This window comes from Salminus brasiliensis, chromosome 24 (genome assembly GCF_030463535.1).
Source record: "Salminus brasiliensis chromosome 24, fSalBra1.hap2, whole genome shotgun sequence".
NCBI classification, from domain to species: Eukaryota; Metazoa; Chordata; class Actinopteri; order Characiformes; family Bryconidae; genus Salminus; species Salminus brasiliensis.
In genome coordinates this window covers 23,559,298-23,568,386 of record NC_132901.1, presented here as the reverse complement: position 1 = coordinate 23,568,386, position 9,089 = coordinate 23,559,298, and positions in this window count along the sequence as shown.

The following is a 9,089-nucleotide window of genomic DNA, read 5'->3' as shown; positions in this document are numbered from 1 at the left end:
ATGGTAATGTTGTAGATGTTTAGCTAGGAGGCTAGGAAGCGGAAACATACATTTCTTCACCTCCCTGTGAAAAAAAACGTAATTAACAATCCAGCTCAATTTAGAGCAGCAGGAATGATATCATGTATAAATGTTAAATGATGCATATGCTTAACCTGATGTGTATTAGCTTAACTGAAATGTAAATTCATGCTTAAAATAATGGGATGCTTCATATGAACATCACATGAAATTTGTGGCCAGTTGTTGCCAGACAAATCCTGTGGAGGACACTACGAACACCTCAAGTATCAAAGCTTATTAAGGATTTAGTCAGGTCCAACAGGGGATGGGAAATTCCCAACAGCTAAATGCTAAAAGTCAGGTTTTTCTTAGAGTTGCAAAATTCAGGTCTCCAGTTCTTTGGCTGATCCTACTTTGAGTTCAGTGGAACCATTGTCTCACCTGTAAACTAACCTGCAGACTAATGCTTTAGGTTTAGGTTGACCCTCTTAGCCACTATTAACTGTACATACAATACAAACCCCTTGAGCCAGAAGTAATACATGTGGTTGGATGTTTATAAGCTCTCATCATGGACATGAATGCCATGACAATATTGGATACTGTTTTTTGTCAATGATCGACAGCACACTGTAAATGATTAAAATTAAACAAACAAGAATTTGTTGCACAAGCTTTATTTTTATTTTTTTTAATAAAATCAGCTCACACTATACATTAAAATGTTTTCATTATTATTGTATTGGTAAAGTCTATTCACATTTTTACCTATTACCAATAATAACAATAATATTTTATAATGTATGTATATACTTTTCTTAGTAGCAATAATTTGTGATACCTATAATGCTTTTTAGACAGACTCAAATAAAGTGATCATATTACTTCTATTTTCCGAGTATAATGACCAATCACACTTTCATGTTAACATCTACATACAAAAACACTAATGATGAGCACTGAGTCTACATTTAAGAACAGCAAATGTCACTTTACCCATTTGGTGGAGATAGAGGATGGGTTGCACAATCCCTGTGACATTATTGATATTCATGGTAATGATGAAAGCCAAATAAAAGACATCAGATGACACCATGTTTTTCATAATAAAAGCTACTAATAATGGGGTGAACTGGATTAGAAATACCAGGAAACTTAATGAAACAACTTTGAGGGCCTTCTTTTTGACAGCACTCACTCCACCATCTTTCTTTGTCTTCTCTCCTGGCCCCGGTCTCCTCAAAACTTTCAGAATGGAGAAAAAAAAGGAAAGATGCACGCTCAAGATGAGGATGAACAGTATTCCAAAAGCAGTGTAGGGCAGATTTAAAACATTAACTGAACTGGGAACAGCACACAGTAAGGAAGGTGTCCATATAAAGACTAAGCTCACTAAATGATACTTCATGGATTTGTATTTTAGGAATGCAACAGGTTGGACCACAGCCAGGTAGTGCTCAAAACTCCCATAGCACTGAAATAAGAAACGGGTGCTTAGGCAGAGAGTAGTGATAAATGAGATTGGCTGAGGTAAGCAGAGATTTGTCATGTTCACAAAGCATAGGATGAACAGTGGTGTCTGAAGAGCAAAGACAATTTCCGAGACAGCTTGATTCAGTTTAGGAAAAGCAGACCCGTCCACTCTTCCAGCTCTGATCAGGAGAACGATGATGTAGATGTTAAGAGGAATACTTGGGCAAAAGTTGAAGATGTGGCAGGATGTAACAAAAGGTGATGATAAACTCAGAACCAATGGATCCAGTTCATTAAGTGTTGAGTTTGTAGAGGTGTTGCTCATCGTCCTGCAGAGGAGAAGAACATTGCAAACAGAATAGAAACTAAACAGTACAAATGTGCAGTACAGATGCAGTGCAGTAAATACAGATATTTTACAACTTGAAAAGAAATGCTTTGGCAAAACAAATGCTACAATTCTCCACCTAACCCAGACAACATCTGAGATGTACAATTGGCTTCTTTCTTTTGGTGCACTGGAGGCTAATATTGCTAACAAGTACTAGAAGTCAGTATTTTCCCAAATCCTTTAGAAATACATACTCAAGACTACATGTTCAACCCACTTGAAACACATCCAGGCCTTCATTAAGCTTACACAGCTGTAGACCTTTCCGAGTGGTCCAGTGGACTAAGGTACAACCATTAGGACCTGAAAACTTATAAAAATGTATATTAAAAATATCTGTTCTCTGTCTTGGCTCAGTTGTTTTACAACACTACAGTTATATTTCAGATACTAACTTCAAACTGCTCCATGTTCAGCTTGTCAACACGCTCTAGCTCTAGTCATGGTTTAGCACTGGTGGATATATACAGTTGTGTTTGAAAGTGTACAACATGAATCATTAATAAATTAACACAGGGTCAACATTAGATGAGGAAGGTCAAAAATATACATTATTTATCCGTGGTGCTGCAAGTTCCTAAATGTCTTTGAACTTGTCAAGATCAAGGCCTCTTAACTTCCTGTTAGTGACCATGATGGGCTACAGCTGGTAGCTTCTCTGTTCCCATATGGAAAGGACGTGTTTGACAGCACTCGTTGGATTGATCAACACATAGTACAATGGGAAAGTCCTCAGTGTAGATCTGAGAAACATGACTGTAGACTTAAATTAGTTATGAACGTCTCATGGTGCCATTTCAAACAACTGCAGACCTGCAAGATGGTTGGAAGCAACCCAAGAACCGCCAAAGCACATGCCATAAAGTGGAAGCTACTGGAACACCAGTGTCACTGTCTACGGTCGAGCACATTTACATCTTCTTGGAATGAGAGGCCGCCGTCCAAGAAGGAAACCACTGCTCCAAACTCCACACCCTCAGTCATGACTAAGGATTGTTGTTTACCACATAGACACAGAAAAAAAGCCTTCTGGAGCAATGTTTTATGATCAGATGAGAAAAGGATTTTTTGGTCACAGTTACCAGAGAGTTTGGAGGAGTAGAGTTGAGGCATTCATCCTTGAGAACACTAATACCAACTGATAAGCATGGTGGCGGTAGAGTTATGCTCTGGGGATGTTTTGATCACAGATCAAATTCAATGTTTTGAAAGATTTCTATTAATCGTTTAATGATTAAAACATTTCCTGAATCTTTAGGGACCGCCCTTTCGATTGCATCTTATCACAAGCTCGTATGTGACTCACTTCAGGAGTTACAACAAGGGATGAGAGACTCAAACTTCTCCCTCTTGCTGTGTAGGTGGATTTTTGTGTTCGTTATCTGCCTTTCATTTGTAATTGGTGAATTTGTACAATGTACAATTAGGAAATCATTTCTACTCAATAAGCAATTTTACAACATTTTATTTTAGACATTAATTAGACATTTATATACTATTCTATTTATTCATGTACCTACATTTGTGAACATGTGATTCGGGTAAAGCAATTTCAAGCACCAAAACAATTAGTCCACATGAGTAAAGGTATGTTTTTACAAGAAATATGAAGAATTTCTAAAATCTGACTTTCATTTCTAATGTTTATGGTCAGATGATCTCTTCACACGGTGCTCTAGGTCAAATAGAGTCTTGTTATAAAGAAAGTTAAAATTGTTCTGAATATGATATAAAATGATACGTGGGTGTTATGTGATATGCAAGTACATTTTAAGGTGGAATTAAGACTATATGCAGAATCAAGAAAATGCCCTTGGACCCCAGAAGGTTAAGCTTATAAAAACCCAGTCTCAAAGTCTCAAAAATATGTAGAATGTGTTTAAAAGTCTGGACACAATTGAACATGTTTCCTTTATAAAATGTTTTCCTTAAAAAAAGTGTTTTAAGGAATAATAATTAGCTACTGAAATTTGTGGGATTAATTGCTTTTGCAGGTGAAATAATGGTGGTACAAGCCCTGCTGCAATATTCACTGCCATATTAATTGATGTTGCCTGTTTTGTGGTAGCCAAAGACAAAGCATTTCTGAGGCACTAATTGGATAAGATGTACTATCAGACTGATGCAAACAATTTTGAGAGCTTTCTTTTTAGTGTCATTTTTTTGATTAGTTACTGTATCCTCTCTTTGCAGGACCCTTTGTCCAGGCGCTGGCTGCCTCAGCACTTTTAGAATTGAAACACAGCAGAAGAGCTCCACAACCACAATTACAAGGTTGTAGCTTCCAAAGTTATTAAATTCAGAAGCAAACATGAAAACAGTGCTGCAAGTCAGTACACATATCCAGGCCATAATCAAGCTGCACAACCGATATTTTAGTAGTTTGAACTTCAGGAAGGTAACAGGGTGGACCACTGCCAGGTAACGTTCCAGACAGACCAGGCACTGAAACATCAAGCGAGCAACCATGCCAATTCCAGAGAAGAATTTCAGCAGTGTGGTCAAACAGAAGGCTACCACACACAGGATGTACAGCGGTGCAGAGAGGGCGTAGAGGATTTCTGAGGCAGACTGACTTACAGCAAAAAACACAGACTTCATCCAGTCCTCTAGCTCTGGTCAGGAGAACGATGATGTAGATATTTAAAGGAATACCTATGAAGAAGTTGAGAGTCTGCATGTATATAATGATCAGGGTAGAAATATGCAGTACTTGATCATCCACTGGGCTAAACGTAGAGTTAATGAAGGTGATATTCATGTTTTTGCAGCACAAAAAGGAGCCTGAGAAGATATGAAGATATGCAGACGATTATAGAGTGTGGGGTATACAAGAAACACTAAATTCAGAAAACAATAATTCTTCTAAAACTACACAGCAATAATAAATACATCAATTTAAGCTACAGACATCACAAATACAAACCTAAATTGCAGTTCTTGGCATTCTTGGCGTCGTTCACTATCTGGATAAGTGTGTGCAAGCTTGTTTTTACTAGGTATTGAATGCCTGTTGGGTGTGTATTGTGGTGTCTATCACAATCAATTCATAGAGCATGTCCTTCAATGCAAATGTTTTTTTGCACTCATTTTCAGCACCTTTTTCCACCCACGCTTTTCTTGTGGGGCGGCCAGCTGAACATTGTCTACAGGTTTTACAAGGGTTCTACATTCTGCTGTGCTAATTAGAAGTATTCCACCATTAGCTGTGTAGCAGCAGAGAGTTACAGACCTTAGAACTTGTCAGAAATACCACATACCTGTGAGGGGCTCAGACGCGAAGCAAAGTGTTATAAGTTTGGAGGAAACTGAGAGGTTATCCCACACAAACGATACATACTACAAAGAAAATATGTAAGGAAAATATGAAAATATTTCCATGCAAATTTACATAAATCCAAGATTAATAATTATGAGACTGACATCAAAAGCAAATGAGCAGCCTGTTTCACAGATGGTTGTTTTTTGCACTAGCTGGGTTACTAGCATCCGATAGATCCAGAAGCATTCCGAATTATTGGCATACTTAATTAATATGGATAAGCAACACTCTATAATGTACTCAAATTTGAAGAAGTTTATTAACCGCTGACATATTTGTTGTGGTTCTTTGACCTTTCCCATTTGGAGTTATTATTGTCCAGGGAAATAGGACATCTTGACAGACCACATAGGACTTAAAGTAAATATAAGTGAACATATCTAAAGTTGTCAAAACCATGAACCCAATGAACCCAAGTAACCTAAATGTGGTGATGAATAACATAGGTTTGGATATGAACTGGAAAATATTATAGATAGCCCTTAAAGAACTGCCTGAAAGGTTCATCACTGGTACAACTAACGGGTAGAATTGAAAACCAGCTCTGCCATGCCAGTTTACATGTGCCTGTGTCAGCCAGCTTTACTAGGGAGAAGAAAAAACCTTTTGCAAAGTGTCATAATTCAATTCAAGCACAAAATTATGTAAGCAATAGTTTGTAACTAACAAAGTGATGCACTGACAAAGTTATCAATTTTAAATAGATTAATAATTAGTTACTGTAACTTGTGGGATTATCTATTGGCCTTCTGGCCTGCAAGTGGCCTTCTGATTCTTAGTTTGCCAGCTCTGTAAAGAAAAAAGAATGGTGGTATAAGCCCTCCAGCAATATTCACTGCCATAGAAATGGATGATGTCCCTATCATGGTCATCAGAGAGAAAACATTTCTAAAGGTAAAAAGAACAGCCAGTGGTATCATTTGTATTAAATGAGTCAGTAGACTGATTATGACAATTCTGAAAGCTTTCTTTTTGGTGTTGCTCATTCCACTATCCTCCCTTCTTCCAGGCGCTGGCTGCCTCAGCACTTTCAGAATCGAAACACAGCAGAAGAGCTCCATAATCACAATGATGAGATAGAAGCTTCCAATAAAGTCTAAGAACCTATAATCAGGAACCAACATGATTGTAATGCTGCAGGTTAGTACACATATCCAGGCCACAATCAAGCAGAATAACCGATATTTCAGCGGTTTGAACTTCAGTAAGGTAATGGGCTGGACCACTGCCACGTAACGTTCCAGACAGACCAGGCACTGAAACATCAAGCGAGAGACCATGCCAATTCCAGTAAAAAATTGCAGTGGTGTGGTCAAACAGAAGCATATTGCATACAGGATGTACAGTGGTGCTGAGAGAGCGTAGAGGATTTCTGAGGCAGACTGACTTATTGCAAAACATACAGATTCATCCAGACCTCCAGCTCTGGTGAGGAAAACAATTACATAGACATTTAAAGGAATACCCATGATGAAGTTAACAACCTGCACCAATATAAAGATCCAGAGAGAAATCTGCAGTAGCTGTTCATCTGCTGGGTTGGAGGTGGAGTTAATGAGGGAGGTATTCATGTTTGCAGAGAAAAAAAGACCCTGGAAAAATATGGAGATATGAACATGTGCAGGAGGTTATAGAATGTGTGTTCTGGGGGGTAAGGGGGTGAAATTCTGAAATAGTTCAGAAATATATGCATCTATGTATATAATGTATCCTTCTAAAATGCAACAATCAACAATACTGACACCAATCTACTTAACAGACATCACATGTCCGAACCTGAATTGCAGTTATTGATGTCCTCGATGTGTGTATAGACCTGTTCTCACTTCATATTAAATGTCTACAGTATTTGACCTTTTATGTGGTTCCAGGTGGAGTTAATGAGGGAGATGGTCATGTTTGCAGTAGAAAAAAGACCCTGCAAGGAAATGAAGATATGAACAGTTAAGAAACATCCAGAAAAAGAAACTTCTACTAAACCTGTACAGCAACAATAAAGACAGATAGATATCCGATATCATATATACAAACCTGAATTGCAGTTCTTGTAGTCCTTGCTCTTGTTCAGTCTCTGGACAAGTGTGCAAACCTGTTCTGACTATGTGTTTAATGCCTGTTGCTTTTGTATTTCTGTGTCAATTATGATAAAGCCATAGAGGATGCCATTAAATGCAAATCTCACACATTATTTATGCATATTTTAACTAACAAAGTGAGGCACAGACAAATGAATCATAGCTTGTTTCCACACTCTGTAGTTCAATGCAAAAATATGGTCTTCTCTGTCAAATGTCATTATTAAGAGGCAGTCTTTTTTCAATGAGACTTATCGTCTAATCAGGCCCCCCACATACTCTACATTTCTCTGGATATAGCAGTGATATTTGTCCAGTGTGGCCTTGCTTTGCCTCTGCGTGGTCCTTGTTCTCCCTTTGTTTTAAGCCTTTGAGGTTGGTCATTGCCTTGATTTTCTATGTTTTGTTCTTGCCCACTTTTCAGTGTGTGCAGGCCTGTTCTCACTGCATATTAAATGTCTACAGTATTTGATCTTTCATCTGGTTACAGACAGAGTTAATGAGAAAAAATTAGAAAAGGGACCCTGAAAAAAATATAAGAAGATATGAACAGTTTGCAAAAAAATATGAAAATGACTAAAAAAAGGTTGTCATAAATTTGCCTAGCAACAATAAATGCGGCAATCTACACAACTCACAGACATCATATATACAAACCTGAAAGACAGCTCTTGCCGCCCGTGCCGGTGTACAGCCTCCGGGCAAGTGTGCATTTGTTGAATGCCTGTTGCTTTTCTATTGCTTTGTCCATCATGATCAATCCATAGAGGATGCCATAAAATGCAAATCTCACACATTTATTCCACACATTTGTTTTAGGATGGAGGCCAGCTGATTAAACAGGTCTAATTTGATGTGCTCTGGCTTGTTAAGAATAACAACACAAAGCCATTTCAGCCTTTTGACAGACTGGACACCCCATCCATAATGTCAGGTTCACGCCATACGATTTTTAGAGTCGGCAGGTTGTTGTACTCCTTGCACTCCACAACTCCTTTTATTTTATACAGAAATCTTTTAATGGTTGTGGTTTCCACACTACACGACTGATCAGCGACACAGAATCACAAATTGCAAGATCTTTCATAAAAATCTTTCATTTTTCCAAAAAGAATCAGTGATTTGAAATCAGGGCTAAAATCAAGCATGAGAACCTGGCATAAGATCTAGACTTAGGGGTCTAAGTCTAGATCTAATGTGAAGGGGCATTAGTCAACATTTAGGGAAGACAACCTCTGGAAATTAAGAGGCAGTGTAGTTTTTTCAAAGAGACTTTAACTAATCAGGCCCCCCACATACTCTACATTTCTCTTGATATAGCAGTGACATTTGTCCAGTGTGGACTTTTGTGGTAAGACCTTCCCCCGGCCTTGCTTTGCCTCTGCGTGGTCCTTGTTCTCCCTTGGTTTTAAACCTTTGAGGTTGGTCATTGCCTTGATTTTCTAGATTTGTTTTATGGATTTGATTGACATTTATCTATCTTCACATGCTTTGGACCATGTCTGTGATGGTAAGCATGGCAAAATGTTAAGTATGGTAAGCATTAATATGTCATCCATTGAGTTATTGGTGAAGATTATAAGAATATCAATCTTTTTCAGTGGCAAAAAGACTTTGAAAGGGTTATATTCTGAAGGGCTGTAGAAAAATAACAATCTACTGAATTGGTCCTATTACAACTGCATAGCATATGGAAATATATAATATGGAAAAATTATTAGCCTTCTCCTCAATAAAAAGCAAGGCTACAGGCATCACAAATACAAACCCAATCACCTGTAGTATAATCCCTTTTCATGCCGATCTTACCACTGAGATCAGAAGA